A 24,935-nucleotide genomic window follows, 5' to 3' on the forward strand; every position below is an offset into this window, starting at 1 on the left:
GGGGGAGAGCATCCCTGTGGCCACCCTGCTCCTGCAGCCACCCCCCTGCTCCTGCAGCCACCCCCCTGCCCCTGCAGCCACCCCCCCTGCCCCTGCAGCCACCCCCCTGCCCCTGCAGCCACCCCCCCTGCCCCTGCAGCCACTGGTGTTAGCAAGCTCCATGGGGGCTGGGGGGGGGCCCAGGTGCATCAGTCCCTGGGTTAGCCTGCAAAAGAGAGCAAAGAAGTGCCAGGGGAAAGCAAGGGAGAATCACTGAGGTAAGGCAGGGGGAGAGCATCCCTGTGGCCACCCTGCTCCTGCAGCCACCCCCCTGGCTCCTGCAGCCACCTCCCTGGCTCCTGCAGCCACTGGTGTTAGCAAGCTCCATGGGGGCTGGGGAGGTCCCTGGGTTAGGCTGCAAAAGAGAGCAAAGAATTGCCAGGGGAAAGCAAGAGAGAACCACCCAGGCAAGGCAGGGGCAGAGCATCCCTGTGACCCCCCTGCTCCTGCAGCCACCCCCCCTGCTCCAGCAGTGAGCAGCAGCCACTGGTACCTCTCATCGTGTCTCCATCAATCCTGCAGCTCCAGATCTGCCTCAGAAGCTTGCACAGAGACTGAGCCTAAAAATAAAACAAAACAAAAGAGGGGGGAAAAAAAAAGGCTGGCAAGAGAGGCTGGAGCCGGTTTGTTATCCCCAGCATCCCCACCCCCACCTGAGATCCACTCCGAGGAGGCTGGGAGCTGTCTGCTCACTTCCCTGCCTGTTTTCCTGCCTCCTGGGAGACTTTTCCCTGCATCCTCCTTCTCTGACCTGATTATTCCTCCTGAAGCCCACATCCCTCCCTCCTGCAGACCCCGGGGAGGACCTGCTCCGGCAGACCTCAGCCTGGCAAAAGGCAGCGCTCACCTTTCCAACCCCAACCCATGGAGCTGGACCAACTCTCCCCGGAGCTCTCCTCTTTCCTCTCCTCTCTCAGCGCGGCCATTAAGGATGGAGATGAGATTAATTAGCGCAGGAGGACAGAGAGAGGGCAAGTGGAAAGGAACAAAGGCAGTGCTTTGCAGCGCAGTCTTGGGGGTGAGACACAAATCAGCATCACTCAGCCGCCTGCCAAGAGCAGAACCTCCCAGCCAGGTTCTCTGCTGTCATTAAGGCTGCCCAAGGCTTGAGCATAGTTGTCCGAAACTGCCCTTAAAAATTGGGTCGGTTGTGGTTTTTTTCCCCTTCCAACATCCCAGCACACAGAGCGTGGTTCAAAGCCTCCCCCCGGAGCTGCCTGAGTCTGTCGGGGGAGCGCTGGGCAGCTCCTGGAGGTTCAGCCCAACTGCGGGTCCCAGAGAGCAGGGGGAAGCAGCTAAGCTCCAGGGAGCCACCAACCCTCAGCAGCGGCAGCGCAAAGCTCTGCCTCAATTCGGCTGCCTTGGCACAGGAATAATTCGCTGATCTTCTCTTTCCTGCTCTTTAGAGGCAATAAAACCCCCCAGCCCAGCCCCCAAAGGCGAGGTCAGTCTGAGGCGCTGCGCACACAGCCAGCATCACCTTGGGAAGCGCTGCCAAGGCTGCGCTGCCAGCGCTGCGCTGGAGGCAGAGGGAGCAGTCAAAAGGTGCTGACCGCACACCCCCTCCAGGAGCTGCAGCCACCTCCTGCTCCCAGGCAGAGGGAATTAGCACTTCATTAGAGCAAACAAATTGGAAACGTTCGCTTTCTGCTATTATTTCTTGCCCCCCACCCTTAAATGGCTGCATTAAAATCGAAAGGAGCGGTAATTGCTCTGCTAATCAGAGGAGAGGGCAGGCCTGGTGCTCAGCCCGCTCCTGCAGCCAGCCCGCACCTTCGCAGGGCTGAACAGCCCCCTGCTAAAGAGCTCACAGCACTCACACACCTCCCCCAGGGGCTTTCCTGGGAGGTTCTGGGGCAGGGAGAGCCCCACATCCCCCACGGAGAGGGGGGTAAGGCTCTGGTGGGAGAGGGGGGACCTCTCGGTGCGTGGTTCTGAGCCCCCTGTGCTCTCACACCTCTGCAAGGAGAGGACATTCCTCACCCCCACCAATTACCCCAGGCTCATTTTAGGGAGCTCCTGGTCGAGAGGCATTTGGGAGCTGCAGTGAGCTGTGGTTTCCAGCAGAGAGATGCTGGTGAGCATTAAAGTGAGGGATGAGCTGAGCAGGGGAGGGAGGGCTTGGTGCTGCTGCTCCTCTGCCTACCAGGATTTGGAAGTTTTTGCCCCTCTGGGTTTGAGATTCCCTCAGCTGCACATCCCATCCCCACCCTCCAGCCACCAGGATGCTCTTCAGGCACTAAATACTACCCCTGCATGAGCACAGAGAGCAAAGGGGTCCTCTACTTACACCTCTGCCAGCTGAAGGGAATGCAGAAAGGTCCCAGGAGATGAAAAGCCACAGAGATAGTCCTAAATCCTCTCTCTTTAATGCTCCTGCTGAGGATTATCCACCCGGAGCCACCGCTGCACGCACCCCCAGCCACACTTCCCTGCATGACACACACAGGGCCCTGCAGGGAGGGCTCAGGGCTAGAGGGAGAATGAGATCCCCCACACTGAGGTGCTGCTTCCACAGCTGAAACATCTCCCTCTGCCAGCTGAGATCTGCTGTGTCCTGCTGATGGTCAGCACCAAGGCAATTGTCAGAGAACCACAGAACTCTCAGGGCTGGAAGGGACCTCAAGGCTCAGCCAGCTCCAACCCCCCTGCCATGGCCAGGGACACCTCACACTGCAGCAGGTTGCTCACAGCCACCTCCAGCCTGGCTGCAAACACCTCCAGGGCTGAGGCTTCCACCACCTCCCTGGGCAACCTGTGCCAGGCTCTCACCACCCTCATGGGGAAGAACTCCCTGCAGGCTCTGCAAAGCCCCCAGCAGCTCTGCAGCCCCAGCAGTGGGGTCATGGCAGTGCCTCACAGAGCATCACCCACTCAATCCCTCACTTGAGGAGCAGGGGTGGGGGGCTCCAGAGACACCACAAAGTTCCAGCAGACCACCTGGGCAGCACAAGTTCACTCCAGCCATACCCAGCTGACCCTCAGCTGCATTGACTTGGAATCATAGAACTGCTTTGGTGGGGGAAAGGCCTCCAAGAGCATCAGGTCCAGCCAGCAACCCAACACCACCATGGCCACACATGCACTGAACACCTCCAGGGATGGGGACTCCACCACCTCCCTGGGCAGGAGGTGCTCAAAAAGCATCTGTAGACACCTGGGGATGTGGCTTAGAGGTCATGGTGGTGTGGGGTTGAAGGTTGGACCTGCTCTTAAAGGCTTTTTCCCACCAGAAACAATTCCATCATATCACAGAAACATCTCACATGTCACCAAATCCCTGATTCCAGCCCCAAAACCCAACCCCAGCAAGTGATGTGAAGGGAGGGTCTGGGCTGCAGCAAGGGAAGCAGAGCCAGCAGGGCCAGGGAGGGGATTCTCCCCCTCTGCTCTGCTCTGCTGAGACCCCTCCTGGAGCACTGCATCCAGTTCTGGAGCCTCTGTTCCAGGAAGGATCTGGAGGTGCTGGAAGGTGTCCAGAGAAGGGCCAGGAGGATGAGCAGAGGGCTGGAGCTGCTCTGCTCTGAGGACAGACTGAGGGAGTTGGGGTTGTGCAGGCTGGAGAGGAGAAGGCTCCCAGGAGACCTCATTGTGGCCTTCCAGGATCTGCAGGGGGCTCCAAGAAAGCTGGGGAGGGACTTTGGAGGGTGCCAGGGAGGGATAGGGCTGAGGGGGAATGGAGAAAAACTAGGGGTGGGCAGATTCAGCTTGGGAGTTGGAACTAGGTGATCCTTGTGGTCCCTTCCAACCCTCTGCCTCTCAAGGGAGAAGAGCTTTCCAGAGGAGCCCAGCACCCCAAACCCCTCTTGTAGCACACCCCAGAGAGCTCAGCACCCCCCCAGATGTAGCTCTCTTCAACCCTTCACCACTTATTTAAGGTTCTTAGTGGCACCAGGGGCTTTGGAAGAGTTCAGCACCTTTGTACCACCCCAGAAGGAGGGAAGCCTCAGGTCCCACCCCAAAACTCCCTCTCATTTCCTGGGGAGACTCAGAACAAGGTCGAGACCCTTAGAAAGGGCCCAGAGGGCCATGGGGGTAACCCCAAGGTTAGTTTTTTTCAGGCCAGCTCCAGCTTTGAGGCAGAAAAACCTTTCCAAAAGCCTCTGACAAGCAGCCAGCCTGCTGCCTTCTCCCTTGCTCAAGCCCTGGCAGCTGAGGCTTGAAAGAGAGCATGCAGGAAATGTTCAGCCTGGGATTTCTGACCTCTCTTCACACTGAGTCAAGCTTCCTTGCCAGAGTAACAGCTCCCCAGGGGGGGAAAAAAACCAACCCCAACCCCCAGCAGCAACAACAGCACCACAGAACATAACCCACCAGTTCCCTGCCTCTCTCTTTCTCTCTCTCTGGCAGAAGGAGCTGCTGAGTTCTAAGGGCAGAGGAAGCCCCTGGCAGTTCTCAAGGAGTGAAAAGCAGCAGCACTCCCCAGCAGCTTGCTCCACTCCTCCTGTTCCTCAGCATCTCTCCTTGCAGGCATGAGGAGCTGCTGCTGGAAGGTGAAGGGCAGTGGCTGTGCCCAGCCTGACCTCCCCCCGCCCCAGCTTCACCCCCACCAGCCTCATCCCAGCCTCAGCTTGGCAAATGCAGTCTCCTGAGGTTGCTAATAGGAGGAAGGCAGCGAGGTGGTGGAAGGAAACATTCCCCTGCTGGCAGCACAGCAGCTGTGAAGCAGGAGGATGCCAGGAGCGGACTATGGGACAGGGAGAGAAGAGCTTTTGGGGTGGGTTTCATTATGGTGCTCCTTAGCACAGAGAAAGAGCCCAAACCTTCCTCTTGTTTCCTCCTGGGAGGGCTGAAGGATCAGCAGAACGTGGTCAGGGCTCCTCACATGTCTGGAGAGAGGAGTTATGGCTTTCTGGAGAGAAGATCACCCAGCTGGGAGCCCAAGGGATGCCTCTTCCCCAGCCCAACGCCAGCAGCATCCTGCATCTCCTGCCCTGCCCCCCAAGGCTGCCTCTGCTCTGCTGGCTGCACCAGCAGCTTCCCTTTGGCCCAGGACAAAGCCAGGAGGGCTTCTTGGAGCCCTGCAGCCTCCCTGGCTGTGCCTCTAAAGCTGCTGTGAGTGAACATTAAGGGCTGCAGCCCTCTGGGGGGGATGTGAAGAGCTCAGAGCAGATCTCAGCTGGGGGTAGCTCAGCGCCCCCAGCCCATGGCTGCTGCCTGAGCTGAGCTGCCAGGGCCTGCCCTGGGGAAGGAGACTGAGGAGGGGAGATTTGGGGACTACTGAGGGAGACCAAAAATACCCCAAAGTAAGGAGGAAAAAGGGGAAAACAAAGCCAAGCATTCCTGATAAGCCACATTTTAGGGGGGGGGGGGAACCACAAACTCCAAGCTTGGTTTCTGGGTGCCCATTACCAACCTGGCCTGATGGGTGGGAGGCAGCCATCCCCCTCCTCCTCCTCCTCCAAAGCATCCCCCCTCCCGCAATAACCCACTGACCTCCAGGGAGAAATTCCTTCCCTCCCTCCTGCCTCCAGACGAGCTCGGGAGGCAGGGATGTACTCACAGCTCCCGGGAAGCCGAGCCGAGTCCCGCTGGAGCATGGCTGGCTGCTACAACCGCGCTGCAACTTCACCACCCAGATCCTCCGCGCTTGCAGAGCAGCAGCAGCATCATCGGCATCCTCCTCCTCCTCCTCCTCCTCCGCTCTCTCCTGCAGCCTCCGTCCCTCCCTACACCCCGCAGCGCCGGCGAGGGGGGGACGTGAGCAGCCTGGGCTGGGAGAGCTGCGTGTGGGAGGGCAGAGAAAAGGGAAGGGGGAGGCGGAATCCGAACCGGCGTAAATCCACCAGCCCTGATCTTCAGCCTCCCGGAGCTGCAGGGCGAGCAGCAGGCAGCCTGGCTCCCCGGCTGGTCTGTGCCTCCCCGCGGCCGGCAGCCGGGGGGCTGGGGGGGTGTGGGCAGGCTGCGTTACCAGAGCCATGCTTCAGCCTTTTATGGCTCCTCAGGCTCGCACAGGGCGTTCTACAACCACGGCTCCCCGCCCCGGCTGCCTGGGAACGGCAGGCAGATGGACAAAAAGATAGGGGAGCAGGAGCTGGCGAGCAAGAGCTGGCTCAGAGAGGGGGGCAGAGACCCCCGGAGTGCTGCTGTGGGGTTCCCTGGGCTGTGGGGAGGGCTGGGGCTGGCTGCCAGACGGGGCTGGGAGCTGGTGGGTTGCAGACAGACCACTGGATGCAGCTCAGGGAGAGAGGAGCCCAGCACCAAGGTGGGCACCCACCCCATGGGCACCCACCACGGGGAGGACATGGGCACAGCAGGGGCAGTCTGGGCAGCAGCACCCTCAGAGCTTCTGCTCTTGGCAGCTCTGGCTTCTGGTGCCCCACAAAGAGTGTGCTGGGGTGGCAGAAGCAGGGGGAGGGTGAAGGGCACTTTGGGCTCCCATTTCCCTCCAAGAAAGCTGGGGAGGGACTTTTGAGGGTGTCAGGGAGGGATAGGACTGGGGGGGATAGAGCAAAACTAGAAGGGGGGAGATTCAGGTTGGATGTTAGGCAGAAGTCGTTCCCCATGAGGGTGGTGAGAGCCTGGCACAGGCTGCCCAGGGAGGTGGTGGAAGCCTCCTGCCTGGAGGTGTTTGCAGCCAGGCTGGAGGTGGCTGTGAGCAACCTGCTGTGGTGTGAGGTGTCCCTGCCCATGGCAGGGGGGGTGGAACTGGCTGAGCCTTGAGCTCCCTTCCAACCCTGCCAGTTCTGTGATTCTTTGGTGGCCAGCCCAGGCTCTCAGCCACTGGAGAGCTGAGCACAGAGAGCTCAGCTCAAAGCTGCCAGGTGCTGGCTGCTCTTTATGGTTGATGCTGGAGACAGGCTGCAGCTGGCCCTTCCCATTGCATCACACAGCAGCTTCCAGTGGCAGACTGGTGACAAACTGGGGCTTACATAACCCACTGAAACCCAACAGCAGGTTGGTGTCTAAACAGTTTTGAGGCTCCTGCTTTGTGGGCTGAGGTCCAGGCAGGACCTTGGCTGAAGACTTTTGTCCCCAGGTGGAGTCTTTTTGGTGTGTTTTAATTTGGGTTTGAGGGTGGGGTTTGTGCTGTTGTTTCATCTCCAGCCCTTCATCTCCTTTTGGTTTCCCTTCCTGCTGTTTGCCTGTAATCTCCAGCCCTTCATCTCCTTCCCCTCTTCCCTTCCTGCTGTTTGCCTGCCCGTTTCATCTGGTGTTTGGTGGCTGTGCTTGAGCTCCCCACGCTGCATCCAGCACCTGGTGAGAACAGCTCCTGGAGGCAGCCAGAGCAGAGATCCTGATGGACTGTGATAAAATAAGGAGCAGAGACAGTGTGACACAAAACAGGGGCCTGGTAGGGCTCTCCCAGGAAGCCTTGGCCATCCTCATCCTCACACTCCTACATGTCTCACAGAATTGTCAGGGTTGGAAGGGACCTCAAGGATCATCCAGCTCCAAGCCCCCTGCCCATGATCAGGTTGGAAGGGACCTCAAGGATCATCCAGCTCCAACCTCCCCTGCCCAGGATCAGGTTGCTCAGAGCCACATCCAGCCCAGCCTGGCCTTACAAACCTCCAGGGATGAAGCTTCCATCACCTCTTTGGGCAACCTGTGCCAGTGTCAAATGTCTGATGCTAGCCACATTAAGGCAACTCCTTCTTCATCTTCCTAAGCATTTATTTCACCCAAATAAAAGCAAACCAACAAAGGAACTCCAAACAAACCCCAAACCCAGCCAAGAGAACCCCAACAAACCACCTTGGTGACCCTCAGCACTTAGCATCACATCTTAGCCCAAGGCACACAGCCCTTCCCTTCCCTGGACAGCCAACCTGCACCACAGCAGCAGCTGCAAAAGGGCAGGGGAGGGAAGGAGGGAGGCAGGGGAAGGAAGGGAAGGAGGGAGGCAGGGGAAGGAAGGGAAGGAGGGAGGCAGGCAGGGGGAAGGAGGCAGGCAGGGGGAAGGAGGCAGGCAGGGGGAAGGGGGCAGGCAGGGGGAAGGGGGCAGGCAGGGGGAAGGGGGCAGGCAGGGGGAAGGGGGCGGGCAGGCAGGCAGGGGGAAGGGGGCAGGCAGGCAGGGGGAAGAGGGGGAGCTTAAAGAGGGAGCCAGGTACAGCATCTTGGCCAGGAAGCCCCAGGGGGTTCAGCCCTGACTGTGACTTGTCTGCTGGATGAGTCAGAGCCGACAGGCTGGAAAATCACTGTCTGCCTGGGAAGGATGGAGCTTCCACAAGGGTGCCACGGAGCCCCTCGCACAAAGGCAGGTGTTGGCTGCTCTCAGCAGATGCTTTCTGAGCGGTGAGAATTGCCCAGCCCTGTGACAGCCGACGAGTCCTTGCCCCAGGGCAGAGCCTGCGATGGGAAAGAGGGAGGGACACATCCTGCAACCCACCGAGGGCTGAGCAAATCGACCTACCCTCACCAGGCAGCTAAGAGGGAGAGCAAAGTGGAGTTTCCCCTTCTCCTGGTGGCATCTTTGCCTAGCAGAGTCTTGCTTGCTGCTAAGGAGACATCTTTGAAGAGCTTGTAAGACACTGGGCTGGGCTGCACCCCCAGCAGTGTGGGCATCAGGGGGAGGGAGGGGATTGTGTCCTGCTCTGCCCTGCTGAGACACCACCTGCAGTGATCAGGCCAGCTCTGGAGCTCCCAGGCACACAAACATGGACCTGTGCTTGGAGCAGGTCCAGAGGAGGCCACAAAGATGACCCAAACCAGGCTGAGAGAGTTGGGGGCTGTGCAGCCTGGAGAAGAGAAGGCTCCAGGGAGACCTTAGAGCAGCCTCCCAGTACCTGAAGGAGGTACAGGAAAGCTGGGGAGGGACTTTTGGTGCAGGCATGGAGTGGCAGGATGAGAGGTGATGGCTTCAGGCTGGAAGAAACTGGCTTGTGATTAGCCATTGGGAGGAAATTGGTCCCCTTGAGGGTGGTGAGGCTCTGGAAGAGGTTGCCCAGAGAAGCTGTGGAGGCTCCAAGGCTGGAAGTGTTCAAAGCCAGCTTGGATGAGACCTTGAGCAGCCTGGGCTGGTGGGAGGCATCCCTGCCCGTGGCAGAGGGCTTGGGGCTGGATGATCCTTCAGGTCCCTTCCTACCCAACCCATTCTGTGGCTTTGTGAAGGGAGAAGCAGGGATGCTCCAGATTTGTGCCTCAACAGGGACAACTTTTCCAGGCTGCTTGGAAATGATAAAACAAACCCCAACCCCCCACCCCACCCCTAAATGTATTAGCCCTGCAAACCTGCAGCACCTTCCTGCAAGCCAACAGCTGTTTCCATGGGAACAGCAGGAGAGGTGCAGGGATTCCTGCAAGTGACACACAGGAGGCAAAGCAGTCGTGGTTTGGGTTCCTCTCTTTCACCTGCATCACTTCAGGCTGAGGCAACTCAGCCCAAGAGGCACTCTTGACCAGGCTGCTTCTCCTTGGTGCTTGGGAAAGGTCTGGTGAGCTGCAGGGAAGAGGCCACGAGGAAAGAAAGCAGGGGGGAAGCAGCACCCAGAAAGAAAGCAGAGGGAAAGCAACCCCGAAAAGAGAGTAGGGGGAAAAGCAACCCCAAAAGAGAGCAGAGGAAGAGCAACCCCAAAAGAGATTAGGGGGAAGAGCAACCCCAAAGGAGAGCAGGGGGAAAACAACCCCCAAAAAGAGCAGAGGGAAAAGCAACCCCAAAAGAGAGCAGAGGAAGAGCAACCCCAAAAGAGATTAGGGGGAAGAGCAACCCCAAAAAGAGAGCAGGGGGAAGAGCAACCCCCAAAAAGCAGGGAAAAGGCAACCAAAGAGCATGGGGAAAGAGCACCAAAAAGCAGGGAGGGAAGCAGCCAAAGACCATGGGAAGAGCCCCTAAAGCCCCTTCAGGAGCCCAGCAAAAGGCTTCTCTTTTAGAAGAGCTCAGGATCTTGTAGCTCAGGACCCAAAAGATGCCAGAGGCCCAAGACCTGCCCAAGGAGCAGGGGCTGGAGCACACAGCCCCCACCCTCTGCTTGGGCACAAGCAGTGCAGGAGGACTGGAGCCAGCATTCAGTCCTCTCCTGTCATTTCTTCCAGAGCTTTGGCAACCTGACAGTTCATTAACTAGTTAATTTATTAATTACCCCCCCCCTTCCCTCCCCTCCTGCAGGGCCTTGAGCTGGTTGCAGTGCAGAGAGAGTCACCTTAATGGGAGCAGACAGGAGCCAAGAGCTTCAGGAGCTCTCAATCAGGAGATGTTTAACCCGGAGGGAGAAGTCCACCAGCTGTGTCTGCCCAGCTGACAAACACAGAGAGACATCACTGCAGGACAGGCAGGCACCAGGGAAGGAGAGCTGCTGGGAAAGAGGGGGGGGGAAAAAACCCCAACAAACCACCCCCAAAACTCCCCACCCCAGACCCTCCCCACATCCCAAACCCAGCTCCACTCAGCAGCCTGAAAGGATTGGGAGCTCATTGCTAAGGTTAGGGCTGGGTCCAGCTCTGTGTAAAGCCCAAACAAGGCCAAGAGGGTGCAGAAGAAGGCAATGAAAGTGCTCTTTGTTGCCAGGAAAAGGCTTCGTGGGAGACACATTGGGGCTGGAAAGAGCTGGAGCCTGCATGCAGGGTCACCAGAACAAGCAAGCAGGGAAATAAAGGCTGAGGTGTGCTGGCAGCAGGAGCTGCTGCTCTGTGCTCACTAGGAGAGGGCCTGGGTTAGCTCAGGAGGCACAGCTGCCCCCTGGAGCAGCCCTGCAGGATCATAGATGCCCCCTGGAGCAGCCCTGCAGGATCATAGATGCCCCCTGGAGCAGCCCTGCAGGGGCACAGCTGCCCCCTGGAGCAGCCCTGCAGGGGCACAGCTGCCCCCTGGAGCAGCCCATCCAGAGCAAATCTACTCCAGTGCAGGGTACAAAGAGCCTTAGCTTCTCCCCAGCCAGCTCTGAATGCCTGACTTCAAATCAAAGGAAAAGGGGACCTTGACCAGAGGTGTTTTGTTCCCTGGTCTTCAAAGGGAAGTGGAGGTTAATCATTCATGGAGCAGGGCAGGGATGAAGAGGCAGGAGCAGGCTGTGGAAAGAATGGATTTGAAAGAGAGATGTGGCTTAAAAAACAGGGGAAAAAAGTCAGTGTAGGACTCAGAGTTTTTTTCCCCTCCAAAGGAAGCATTTGAATAGCTTTTGGTGCAGGAACTCCTCAGCTGCCCCCCAGAGCTGTTCACATCAACTCAGGACATTTGCTTTCCTTGTGGGGGTTAAACAGTGAAGTGGTGTCCAGGTTTAAAAAGGAAATGACAGAATGGGTTGGGCTGGAAGGGAGCTCCAGAGCTCAGCCAGCCCAACCCCCCCTGCACCCAGCAGGGACATCCTCCCTCCAGCGGAGCAGGCTGCTCACAGCCTTGCCCAGCCTGACCTTGAATAGCTCCAGGGCTGGAGCCTCAACCTCCTCCCTGGGCAACCCCTTCAGCCTCACGGTGCAGAACTTGTTCCTCACATCCAGTCTCCATCTGCTCTGACTCCAAACCCTTGCTCCTGGTCCTGTCCCTGCAGTCCCCCTGCAAGCAGTCCCCCTGCAAGCAGTCCCCCTGCAAGCAGTCCCCCTGCAGCCTCCTTGTAGCTCCCTTCAGCTCTGAGGTCTCCTTGGAGCCTTCCCTTCCCCAGGCTGAACACCCCCCCAGCTCCCTCAGCCTGTGCTGGCAGCAGAGGTGGCTGCAGGCCCCCTGAGCCTTTCCCTCTGCAATGCTTCCAGCAGCCAAGGCTGTTTCAGAGGTTGCCATAAGGAAACATTTCCATTCCTCAGATTTTTTTCCCCCCCCTCCCTCTTTGTTTTGCTGATCCCCAAAGCTGAGCTCAGGGCCAAACATGAAGCTGCAGCAGTGAGCTCCTGCCCAGTTCTCCCTGCATGAAGAAGCTTCTATTCCTGGCTCTGACCTAATGCTTTTGTCACCAAAACCTTTCCCTGGGTCCCTGCACAGGAATTCATCCCCAGTCTGGCTGGACCAGGGCTGCTTGGTGAGGACCTCTGACCACTGCCTCCCTTCTGTGCTCTTCTGATCCTTAGGGACTGGCTCCAAAGTTGCTTCAGCACCTGCAAGGTCCCAAAAGCCTGGCTGCAAGTCACTGAGGTCTCCTCTCCAAGTCACTGAGGTCTCCTCTCCAAGTCACTGAGGTCTCCTCTCCCTGGTTAAATGATGGGGCAGGAGGAAATGGCCTCAAGCTGCCCCAGGGGAGGTTTAGGTTGGACAGCAGGAGAAAATTCTTCACCCAAAGGGTTTCCAACCACTGGCACAGGGCCCCCAGGGAGGTGGTTGAATGCTCACCCCTGGAGGTGTCTCAGAGAGGCAGAGATGTGGTGCTGAGGGCCATGGTTTAGCCTCAGACTTGGCAGAGTTAGAGTCAATGATCCTGAAGGTCTTTCCCAAGCAAAGTGATTCCAAGATCAAAGCCAATGAAGCCAAGAGGAGTGGTGAGTGGGTCCTGAGCGGCTCAGACCGCCCCAGAGGGGGTCCTGAGCGGCTCAGACCGCCCCAGAGGGGGTCCTGAGCGGCTCAGACCGCCACAGAGGGGGTCCTGAGCGGCTCAGACCGCCACAGCAGCAGGGAAAGCCCATCCTCAGGAGGGACAAGGCAGCTGCAGAAGGCAGTGGCATTGCCTCACCCCTCTAAGCTTCCCTTCAGCAGCTTCCACTCCGCAGCCACCTCCCTGCCCCAGCTGCTGCCCATCCTGGGGTGTCTCTGGGAACACAGGGATGTGGCAGAGGGAAGCTGATCATAAGTGACCTCCCCTGCTGCAGCACTTCTGCTCTTCCTCACTTAGCATCCTCTGTGCTGTCACTGCGCTCCCAGAGCTACTGCTGCCCAGCACAGATCCTTGCTGACAGGTCTGGGGTGAAGGCTGCAGTGCACACAACGGAGAGGCATGGGGGGAGGGCAGCTCCTGGTGGCAGCCTGCCAGCCAGCAGCAGGGGCTCAGAGCAGTGGGGAAGGCTGGAGGAGCCCCAGCTGACCTGAGAGGCAGGGCAGGGGGGAGGAGGAGGAGAAGGAGGAGGGTGGTGATGGGATGTCACTTCATCCAGAATCCTCTCCACACCTCCAAGGGAATTCAGGCAAGCTGGGGGCACAGAGACTGAGAAGTGAGACAGAGGAGGCAGGAAGACACTTCAGTAAATGCTGCAGCCAGAGCCTGAAGCCCCAAGCTAGTGGAGTGTCAGGGCTGATGAGAGCACTGCACACCAAGTGAGGTGCTCTTCAGAGGGAGAGTGGCAAGGCAGAGAGGGGAGAGCCTCACTGCCACCCTCCCCTCCTTTTCAGTCCCACTGACAGGACTGGAAGGGACAGGAAGCTTTATGTGTTCAGATAAAGTAACTCCTCGATCTGGGCAGCCTGAGCTAGTGGAGGATGCCCCTGCTCACTGCAGAGGGACCTTTGGAGGCCCCTTCCATCCCAGGCCATTCTGTGATGCCTCCTGGCTTGTGTCACAGCAGAGCCATTGCCTCCCTTGCCAGCTTGGCTAAGAATTCCTTCCCTCAGTGTCTCTCTGCCTGGTGCTTCTCAGACACAAGCCAGGCAGAGCTGCAGAGAAGCTCTCAACAACAAAATCCTCCCAGCTGAGGAAGATCCAATCCATGTGGAACTCCAAACACCACCAAGGGAATCAACCCTCTAGCTGGGGCTCAGACAAAAGCTATGTGTGAGCTTGGCTTCAGCAAAGAAGAAAGCACCCCAAGTCCCCCTGGCAGCAGTGAGGAGCTACTGCCTGCAGGGAACACCAGGCAAAGAGCAGCCTCAGGATGGTCCCCATCCCCCAGCTAGCCTTTAATCCACTGCCTGCAGAGCTTCTTCATAAGGAGCAGGGAGGAACAAGTGGAATCTTCAGCCTTGTAGTCACAGAACTGTCAGGGTTGGAAGGGAGCTCAAGGCTCAGCCAGCTCCAACCCCTCTGCCATGGGCAGGGACAGCTCACACCACAGCAGGATGCTCACTGCCACAGTCACAGAATCACCAAGGCTGGAAGAGACCTCAAAGCTCATCAAATCCAACCTGGCACCACAGAGCTCATGGCTAAACCATGGCACCCAGTGCCACATCCAACCCCCTCTGGAACACCTCCAGGGATGGGGACTCCACCACCTCCCTGGGCAGCACATTCCAGTGGCTAACAACTCTCTCTGGGAAGAACTTTCTCCTCACCTCCAGCCTAAACCTCCCCTGGTGCAGCTTGAGACTGTGTCCTCTTGTCCTGGTGCTGGGTGCCTGGGAGGAGAGACCAACCCCCACCTGGCTCCAACCTCCCTTCAGGGAGTTGGAGAGAGCAAGAAGGCCTCCCCTGAGCCTCTTCTTCTGCAGGCTAAGCAACCCCAGCTCCCTCAGCCTCTCCTCCCAGGGCTGTGCTCCAGACCCCTCCCCAGCCTTGTTGCACCTCCAGCCTGGCCTTCAACACCTCCAGGGCTGAGGCTTCCACCACCTCCCTGGGCAACCTGTGCCAGTCTCTCACCACCCTCATGGGGAAGAACTTCTTCATAGTATCAGTCAGTATCATGGTATCAGTCAGGGTTGGAAGGGACCACAAGGATCACCTAGTTCCAACCCCCAAGCTGAATCTGCCCACCCCTAGTTTTTCTCCATCCCCCCCAGCCCTATCCCTCCCTGGCACCCTCCAAAGTCCCTCCCCAGCTTTCTTGCAGCCCCCTGCAGATCCTGGAAGGCCACAATGAGGTCTCCTCAGAGCCTTCTCCTCTCCAGCCTGCACAACCCCAACTCCCTCAGCCTGCTCTCATAGCAGAGGAGCTCCAGCCCCCTGCTCCTCCTCACCACTAACCACTCCTCCTGTCACCAAGGGCAAGGCTTTTATTGTCCTGCCAGGATGAGGCTTCTGGGCAGAGCATCTGTGTCAGCATCCACTCAGGAGCCGCAGGAGGATCACCAACAGCAGGATGAGAAGGACCCCAACCTTCAGAGGGGTGGGGATCAGCCCTTCAGGGAGCTCCTCCTGGGCTGCCTCTGCTCTTCTGTTCATCCTTGCCAGCACCAATCTCTCTCTCTCCGCTCCAGCTGGCCTCAGGTTCTGCCGGGCTGCGAGCTGACACCACTGCTGCTTCCACCTCCCCCTGCTGCATCTGTCAGGGTAAAGAAAGAGCTGTTCCAGGTGACCCAAACCCTCCCTGGGGACCCTGCCGGGCCAGCAGCAGGTGCCCCCGGGGGGGCAAGTTCGTCATGAGCCAGCAATGCACTCTTGTGGCCAAGAAGGCAAGTTGTATCCCAGGCTGCATGAAGAAGGGTCAGGGGAGGCTCTCCTGCTCCTCCTGGTGAGGCCACATCTGCAGGGCTGGGTGCAGTTCTGGGAGGTGCTCAAGAGGGGATTGGATGTGGCACTTGGTGCCATGGTTTAGGCATGGGGTCTGTGGTGCCAGCTTGGACTGGATGAGCTTTGAGGTCTCTGCCAACCTTGGGGATTCTGTGTGAGTCTGTGCTGGAAAGACTCCAGGGGAGGGACACAAAGGTGCTTAGGGCATTGGAGCAGCTCTGTGAGGAGCAAAGGCTGAGAGCCCTGGGGCTGAGAGCCTGGAGGAGAGCAGCCCCAGAGGGGAGCTGAGCAGTGCTCAGCAAGAGCTAAAGGGTGGAGGGCAAGAGGCTGGGGCTGGGCTCTTGTCAGTGGTGCCCAGGGACAGGGAAACAGCAGCTGGGCACAAACTGGAACCCAGGAGGTTTCACTTGAGCTTAAGGAGAAACTTCTTTGGTGTGAGGCTGCTGGAGCCCTGGAGCAGGCTGCCCAGAGAGGTTGTGGATTCTCTTTCTCCAGAGAGATTCCAAAACCCCCCCTGGCCATTGTGCTCCTGGGCAAGCTGCCCTGCTTTAGCAGGGAGGTTGGAGTGGATGATCCCCAGAGGTCCCTTCCAACCCCTACCACGCTGGGATTCTGCAGCATTATCCTGGAGCCACAGAAATCCACCCTGAAAGGACTCTTGCACCCCCAAAAACCAACCAACCAACCCCCAAACCCCAGCACACACAACAAACCCCTCCCAAAGCAAAACCTCTGCCTGCAAGCCAAGAACCCTTTGAAACAAACCCAAACTCCACCTTTGTGCAGCTGGCCCAGAGCTGCCCAGCTCCTACTGGACACCTGCTCTAGCTGGGGATGTCCCTGCTCAGGGCAGAGGGCTTTGGACTGATGACCTTAAGAGGTCCCTTCCAACCTGGGTGATTCTGTGGCCTCTCCTGCCTCAGAGGACAGATACAGCATGGCATGGAATGAAAAGCAGCACTCCAGGCCCTGCTGCTGCAGCATGGATGGCAGAGCAGCACCAGCAGCACACTTCAGTGCTCAGCCTCTGGCTGAAGCAAAAGGAAAACCCTCTCACAGGTCAAGACCCCTCTGGATTGTTGTATTCCCGTGCAAGAAGAGAAGGAGGAGGGGAAGGAAAAGCCCCACACAAGGCTTTCATGAGCTTCTAACAGCAGGAGGAGACAGTTTCCCAGGGTTGCCTCTTCTGCCCGTGCAAAGCTCTGAAGAATGGGAGTTGTGTTTGTGACAAAGCTGCACAGAGGAGCTGAGACTTGAAAGAGCCTCTGAGGAGTCTGTGGAGACCACTCTGCCCTCAGGATCTAAGCAGTAAAGAGGCCACCCACCCTTGCAACCTGCCTGGAGTTCATCCACTGAAGGAAGTGCTCCTCTTCCCCCAGCCCCTCATTGTTACTCTCTGACTTTAATGTCCTCTGAAAGCAGCTTCATTGAAGTGCTGCCCTGGCAGGCAGGGCTTTGATGGAGAGAAGCTTTCCTCAGCACCAAGCAGAGCTCTGACAACTCCACACACCTGGGCTGTGCCCCGATGCAGAGGAGGGCACTGGGGTTGTTTGGTCTGGAGAAGAGGAGGCCGAGGGGAGACCTCATTGCTCTCCACAGCTCCCTGAAAGGAGGTTGGAGCCAGGTGGGGGCTGGGCTCTTCTCCCTAGTCTCAGGAGAGAGGACAAGAGGAAGTGGCCTGAAATGGCACCAGGGGAGGCTTAGGTTGGAGATTACAAACGATTTCTTCGCTGCCAGAGTGGTCAGGGATTGGCACAGGCTGCCCAGGGAGGTGGTGGTGGAGTCCCCATCCCTGGAGGTGCTCAAGAAATGTGTGGCCATGGTGGGGCTGGGTTGATGGTTGGACTCCATGATCCCAGAGGGCTTTCCCAACCAAAACAATTCTATGATCCAGTCGCTCACCACAGTCTCTTTGCTGCACTAATCCCCTGGCAGTGGGCTCCAAGGTTGCACTTAAGGTCCTGTCCCACTTCAGAAAGTCTTTCTCTGGTTCTAGAGATCTCTGCACTAAAGCTTTCTTGTCTAAGCAGGAATCCCCACACAGCCCTGGGCTTCCCAAGGCCTTCACCTGCCTCAACCAAGCTGGGAAAGAGGCCAAAGGAAAGGTGGTTGATGACAAGAGGGGGGAAAAAGAGAGAGGGTTGAATGTACAGTACCTGGCTCCTCCTGGAGATGAAGCAGGAAAGCAGCTCTGACCTTGGCCATCTCTGACAGCTGCACCTCTGTTCAGCTGAGGAAGAGCACAGCAAGAGCTTCAGTGACCTTCATGGAAAAGCTTTGCAGTGCTAGCAAGCAAAGCTACCAGCTGCAGCTCACTAGAGCAAGGCCACCTCCACTTCCCAGCATCCCAGCGTGCTGAGGGCTGGAAGGGACCTCTGGAGATCACCCAGCCCAACCCCCCCTGCCCCAGCAGGGTACCCACAGCAGCTTGCCCAGGAGCACAGTGGCCAGGGGAGGGGTTGGAAGCTCTCCAAGGAGAAGACTCCAAAACCTCCAAACCCTCTCTGGGCAGCCTGCTCCAGGGCTCCGAGCAGCCTCACAGCAAAGAAGTTTTTCCACGGGTGGGGGTCCTCAGTCTCTTGAGGTCCTGCTGTTGTCAGGAGAAGACTAATCAGAAGGTGAATGCATGCCAGCGACCGCAGGAGTCGAACGAGGCAGAAGAACCACCGCGGGGCTGCTCGCTGAGCAGCGCTTCAGCGAATGGAAGCTGCCTCGGAGCATCGCCAGCCGAAGTGGATGGCTCGGCAGATAGCAGGGGAAAACAAAACAGCCTCCAGACCTTGGGGAAGTCCTTCAAATCACCAGAGATTAGGTTAAAACAAAGCCTGGCTGCCTGTGGTCTCCTCTGCCACGGCTGCCTCCTGAATGTTAAGAGGCGCTCGGCCTCTCTTCCCGCTCTCGCCCAGCCTTTTCTCGTCCTGCTGCTAAAGAGACTACTTCAAAGTGATTTATTGCCCAAGTCAGTGAGCAGTGCACAATAAACGGCGTTTTGCCTCTGGGCCACCTCTAATCGCAGCAGCTCAGCCTCATCTGCATGCAAGGAAACCGCTGCTAGAGTCAACATCCCTCTTCTGGTAACGCTCCAAAGCTTCCCTCGGCACCACAGCTCCACTCTGCTGGCTGCCCCGGGCAGAAGTGCCCTGTGGAGGTTCTGCCACCGCCTTCAGCAGCGGGCAGCAGGCTCCATTTAGCGAGGCTGAAGCCTCAATTCTGTGCTTCAGAGGTTTCAGTGGGGCCCAGACACAGGGCAAGGGGCAGTGGGCACCAAGTGGAGCTCAGCAAGTTCCACCTGAACACCAGGAGGGACTTCTTTGCTTTGAGGGTGGTGGAGCCCTAGAGCAGGCTGCCCAAAGCGGTGGTGGAGTCTCCACCTCTGGAGACATTCAAAACCCAACCAGATGCCAACCTGTGGAGCCTGCTGGGGGTGCCCCTGCCCTGGCAGTGGGTCCCAGAGGTCTCTTCCAGCCCCTACCATTCTGGGAGCAGATCACAAACATTGAACATGTGCTGGGGGTGGGGGAATAAAAGCTCCACTCAGAACCCTCCATCCCTCCCTGGTTTGAGATGGGCTGGGGCTGAATTGTAAATGCCGAGTGGCCTTGATCCTACAGCTACATCAAAAGGTTCTCCAGAGTGCTGTGTTCAAAAGGCAGCACCGTGCTCCCTGAGATAACCATCTTCTAGGTTACAGCTATGCTGAGGAGGAAGTGAAATGCCTGGAGGGGGAACATCTGCTTTCCCTGCCAGAATTCCTCTGCTATGAGCAGGCTGATTTGCTCAGGGGTGACTCAGGATCCTTATCCTCCACTGTGAAGTGCATCAGCAGATAAGATGCAAGATGTCTAAGCTTCAGGGCTGTTTAGAAGGGCTTGCAAGTGATAGGCTGAGGGGCAATGGTTTGCAAACTGGAGCAAGGGAGATTTGGGGTTGGACAGCAGGAGGAAGTTCTGCACCATGATGGGGGTGGGGGTGAAATGACTGGAGCAGGCTGCCCAGGGATGTGGTTGAGGCCCCATCCCTGAAATCATTCCAGCTCAGACTGGATGTGGCCATGGGCAGCCTGATCCAGTTGGGGCTCTGACTGCAGGGGGGTTAGACAAGATGACCTCTGGGGGTCCCTTCCAACCCAGTGCAATCCAGGAATCTGTTGAGACCAAGAGCCCAAGGGGTGAGGAATCTGTTTAGACCAAGAGCCCAAGGGGTGAGGAATCTGTTTAGACCAAGAGCCCAAGGGATGAGCATTAGCAAGTGAAAGGAGGAGGTTCTGTGACTCATGGCATCATCTGGATGAGGCACTGCTCTGGGGGTTGCTCCTTGGGAGAGTTTTGAGCCCAGGGGAAGCACGGGGAGGTGCCTAGGTTAAACTAACAACCACAGTACCCTGCTCTTGCAAACAGCCTCCAGCCTGCCCTGGGCACTGCTGCCAGCTGAGCTCTCTGGTTCCTGTGTCTGGGCTGTGAGCGAATCATCCTCAGGCTGCATTTGTTCTACCTGTTAACATTTCAAGACAGACTCATTGGTGCAGGCTGTGGGCAGGGAATTCAAGGCTCTCAAGTCACCACCGGGTCCCTGAGTGTCACACAGCACAGAGCCTGCTCTCACCAGTGGCACTGATTTAAGCAAGGAGCTCCCTGCAGCGTTTCCATCGGGGAGAAGTCCTCAGGAGAAGGCTGCAGGGGGAATCTTACTGCAGCTTCCCAGGGCTGCCAACAAGGCCTAGAAGAATTATGGGGCCAGACTTTTGAGCAGGGCCTGGATTGATATCCCAGGATTGCCCCAGCCCGGGTGCAGGACCCTGCATTTCACCTTGTTGGACCTTGTGGGCTCCTCCTCAGGCTGCCCAGGGCCCTCTGGATGGCACCCATCCCACCCTCCAGTCTTAGCAGCTGCACCACTCAGCTTTGGTGCTAGCTGCAGGCGTGCTGAGGGTGCCTCAGTCTCACTGCCCATAAGATGCACTGCTCCCAGCACAGAGCCTGGAGGAGGCCCCCCCTTGTCACCCATCTCCACCTGGGCACCCAGCCACTGACCACCACCCTCTGGATGCAAGCATCCAACTAATTCCTTAATGAACCGAGGCTGGAAAGCCAGCTCAGGAAGTTTGCTTCGACAGCAAGCAGCGAGGGAGCCCCAAATCAAGATCACTTCCTCCGCTGAAGAGCTTGCTAAGTGGCACAGGCACAACAAAAGCAGCGTGGAAGGAGGACAGATACTTCCCTTCACTATTATCTCAGCATGGCTGTGATCTGCAAAGCACAGCCGAAGGTTCAGGTGGGGATCAGGCGCTTCCAGGTGCAAAGGCTACAAAGAGAAAACAGCCAAGGTGGACTGAGGAGACGCCGAGGACTTGCCCTCCCCCATCGCAGCTCAATAGGTTTGCTAATGGCACCACACAAAAAGGAAGCAGCAGCACTTCAGCCAGCCGCGGAGGAACCGAGTTTAAGAGCTGAAGGCAGTGGAAGGCAAGGCCACAAAGGGATGCTGTAATTAAACTGATTGGAGGTAATTGCTGCGTTTGTCATCAGCTAATACAAAGCACATCAGTTGACATCAACTTGCAATTTCCTTCGTTCGAGCTGCAGGGACATCAAATATTCATGCAGGAGGAGAGGACTTACTTCAGCACAGCCACAGGCACAGGCTGGTCTCAAGTCTTTTGTTCTTAAGGTTACTGTTTTGTTTCTCTCTAAATGAGGAGGAGAAGAGGAGAATTAAACAGAAAAGAGAAAGAAGGGGGCTTGAAAACACAAACAAAGCAGCCTGCAGCCCCTCTGCCAAGGGGCAGGAGCTGCCCCTGCCACCCCTCTGCCAAAGGGGCCAGGAGCTGCCCCTGCCACCCCTCTGCCAAAGGGGCCAGGAGCTGCCCCTGCCACCCCTCTGCCAAGGGGCCAGGAGCTGCTCCTTTATAAAGGGCACAGTTCAGGCCACCTCTACAAACTGTTCTGCTTTAGTTCTCCTCCTGTGCATTCCCCTGGAGCATCCCTTGCTTGCAGGTCACAGAATCATAGAATCAATAAGGTTGGAAAAGACCTCAAAGATCATCAAGTCCAAGCTGTCACCCCAGATGTTGGTTTGCCTGCCCCTTGAGCTGGTTTCCCACCAACCCAAGCAGCACCCAAGCAGGCCCCTACATAAGGGTGGCTCCAGAAACCCCCAAGGGGCTGCAAACAGCAGCCAGCAGCAAGAGCTGAGGGGCAGAACACATCTGAGCCTCTGAGCTGCAGAGGTGGTTAAGAATCCATTCATCTGCTGGGAGGGGGGGAATGGAATGGAATGGAATGGAATGGAATGGAATGGAATGGAATGGAATGGAATGGAATGGAATGGAAAAGACCTCTGAGATCATCCAGTCCAACCTCTCAGCCAACCCCATCTGATCAACTCAACCATGGCACCAAGCAGCCCATCCAGGCTCTTCCTAAACACCTCCAGGGATGGGGACTCCATCACTTCCCTGGGCAGCACATCCCAAGGGCCAATCTCTCTCTCTGGGAAGAATTTCTTCCTCACCTCCAGCCTGAACCTCTCCTGGCACAGCTTGAGACTGTGTCCTCTTGTTCTGCTGCTGCTTGCCTGGGAGAAGAGACCAACCCCTTACCTGGCTCCAACCTCCCTTCAGGGAGTTGGAGAGAGCAAGAAGGTCTCCCCTGAGCCTCCTCTTCTGCAGGCTAAGCAACCCCAGCTCCCTCAGCCTCTCCTCCCAGGGCTGTGCTCCAGATCCCTCCCCAGCTTTGTTGCCCTTCTCTGGACACCTTCCAGCAGCTCAACCTCTTTCCTGACCTGAGGAGCCCAGGACTGGACACAGGGCTCCAGGTGTGGCCTGAGCAGTGCTGAGCACAGGGGCAGAATGACTTCACGCCCCAAGGAGCGGTGAGTAAGTCCTTTATCCAACCCCACAGCTCCAGCCAGTAAATCATCTTTTCCCTTGAAATCATTTCCCCTCCCTGCACAAAGAAGCTGTGTTTGAACCAGCCCTGCTTTTGTTATGACAGCTGCTCCACTCTCAGATTAGACCAAGGCACAGCTGGTGGCTCTGTGGGGGGTTTTTTTTTAGCTGCTTTTTCTTTTCCCTTCCCCCTCCCCCCTTCACAACATGTCTAAACCACTCAGGATTTGGGGGAATTACTTACTTTTTATCCTCCCCCCCCTTCCTTTTAAAACCAGCCACCAAAAATCACCCCAGCAAGCTAATTGCTTACAACAAAGCTGGAGCATTCATGGCAGGCTGGAGAAGGAATGGAGGAGTTTGGGTTCATCTCTCTCTCTTTTCTCTTTGTTTGAAGAGGACTTCAAAAGAACAGGACAAGAAAAATGGTCCTCAGCTTTTAGTGCTGAGGAGCTCCACCCTCCCTTGGTGGTGCATGGTGCCACATGGTGGGGGGAAGGGTGCCACAGCCAGCTGGAACCCAGGCACTAGGTGGTGTCCCCCAGGGCTCAGTGCTGGGCCCCATGCTCTTTAGGATCTTCATTGATGATCTGGATGAGGACATGGAGTCCATCAGCAGTAAGTGTGCAGATGACAGCAAGCTGGGGGCAGGAGTTGATCTGTTAGAGGGTTAGGAGAGCTCTGCAGAGGGACCTTGCCAGGCTGGGCAGATGGGCAGAGGCCAAGGGCAGGACACTGAACACATCCAAGTACCAGGTTCTACACATTGGCCACAGCAACCCCAGGCAGTGCTACAGGCTGGGGGCAGAGTGGCTGAGAGGGACCTGGTTGACAGCAGCTGAACATGAGCCAGCAGGGTGCCCAGGGGGGCAAGAAGGCCAAGGGCATCCTGGCCTGCATCAGGAACAATGTGGCCAGCAGGAGCAGGGAGGTCATTGTGCCCTGTGCTCAGCACTGCTGAGGCCACACCTGGAGTCCTGTGTCCAGTTCTGGGCTCCTCAAGTTAGGAAAGAGGTTGAGCTGCTGGAAGGTGTCCAGCAAAGGGCAGCAAAGCTGGGGAGGGGTCTGGAGCACAGCCCTGTGAGGAGAGGCTGAGGGAGCTGGGGTTGCTTAGCCTGCAGAAGAGGAGGCTCAGGGGAGACCTTATTGCTGTCTCCAACTCCCTGAAGGGAGGTTGTAGCCAGGTGGGGGTTGGTCTCTTCTCCCAGGTGCCCAGCAGCAGAACAAGAGGACACAGCCTCAAGCTGTGCCAGGGGAGCTGTGACTGGATGTTAGGAAGAAATCCTTCATAGAGAGATTGGCCCTGGGGATGTGCTGCCCAGGGAGGTGGTGGAGTCCCCATCCCTGGAGGTGTTTAGGAAGAGCCTGGATGGGCCTGGATGGGCTGCTTGGTGCCATGGTTGAGTTGCTCAGATGGTGCTGGGTGAGAGGTTGGACTTGATGATCTCAAAGGTCTCTTCCAACCTGGTTTATTCTATTCTATTTTCCCCCCCTCCAAAAAAACCCCACAAAACCTTTTGGAGACTGAAAAACCACAGAATGGTCTACTTGAGTAAAAAGTCAAACCCCCTTTTAAGCTCAGATTATTCTCCCACCCCCCCCCTTTCCCCAGACTATTTTTGACCTCTGCAACGGTTCCCACGCTTCTTATTCCTCATTCTGACTCCTGGAGCTGTTCTTCCAAAGCAGTTCTGCAGGAGGATTTTTTTCCCCTTTCCTATCTGTCTTCTCTTTCCATAAGCTTCATTTAAGTTCCTTCTTTCAGTGGTGGAGGTATTGCATTTGGAGAGGGCAGCCTGGGAGAAGCACACACACAGGAGTTAAGGACACTCAAGCACCTCACTACAAACGAGTGAGGCCAGGGTTGGAAGAGACCTCAAGGCTCAGCCAGTTCCAACCCCCCTGCCATGGCCAGGGACACCTCACACCACAGCAGGTTGCTCACAGCCACCTCCAGCCTGGCTGCAAACACCTCCAGGGCTGAGGCTTCCACCACCTCCCTGGGCAACCTGTGCCAGGCTCTCACCACCCTCATAGGGAACAACTTCTTCCTCACATCCAATGTGAATCTCCCTACTTCTAGTTTTGCTCCATCCCTCCAAGTCCTGTCCCTCCCTGACACCCTCAAGAGTCCCTCCCCAGCTTTCTTGGAGCCCCTTTCAGATCCTGGAAGGCCACAATGAGGTCTCCTCAGAGCCTTCCCCTCTCCAGACTGAACAACCCCAGCTCCCTCAATCTGTCTCCATAGGAGAGGAGCTCCAGCCCCCTGCTCATCCTGACTGCAAGGCTTCCTCTAGGCTGGGCTCAAGGCAGCAGCAAGCAGTCCCTAGGACTCAGCTCTTTGAGGACAGCAAAACCCCAAGGGTGGCACCCCCCAGGTTGCCCTGGAAAGGACAGAGGTGGCCCAGTGCCCACCTCATGGCCCTCATCACCACTAGCCACTCCTTGTGTCATCATCCTTGGCGGTCCCCTTCAGATACTGGCAGTCCACTTTGACAGCAAAAGGGAGGGGGGAAAGACAGATAACAAGACACAGAGCCCACAGATCAGAGCCCAGCTTTGCTGGGGCTGTGTGGATGCAGGAGGGGCACCTCCAGCAATGCTCCTCCAGCCCATTTCCAGATATATGGCATGGACCAAATGAATCATTTCTAGCACAGGAATATTGTGCATGACTGCATGCAACAGCTGCTCCTTCACACAGGGGTCTCTAGTGACCTGGTTTTCATGCTAACATTTGCCACCCTTCTTGGGGGAGGGGGGGGGAGAAAAAAGGCAAAACTCAACCCCCAGACATGAGACACTTTGATTTAAAGAGCAAAATTGCCTAA

At 57.2% G+C, this 24,935-nt stretch overlaps 1 long non-coding RNA gene across 1 annotated transcript; it reads right to left on the reverse strand.

The window, feature by feature from the left end:
- Positions 1–149: 149 nt before the first annotated feature.
- On the reverse strand, positions 150–5,641 carry LOC128898884 (uncharacterized). Its single transcript, XR_008463016.1, has 3 exons — positions 5,543–5,641; positions 533–599; positions 150–205 (listed from the first exon to the last, which is right to left on the reverse strand). It is a non-coding gene; the product is annotated as an uncharacterized LOC128898884 (long non-coding RNA).
- Positions 5,642–24,935: the final 19,294 nt, after the last annotated feature.

This window comes from Dryobates pubescens, chromosome 35 (genome assembly GCF_014839835.1).
Source record: "Dryobates pubescens isolate bDryPub1 chromosome 35, bDryPub1.pri, whole genome shotgun sequence".
Classification (NCBI taxonomy): domain Eukaryota; kingdom Metazoa; phylum Chordata; class Aves; order Piciformes; family Picidae; genus Dryobates; species Dryobates pubescens.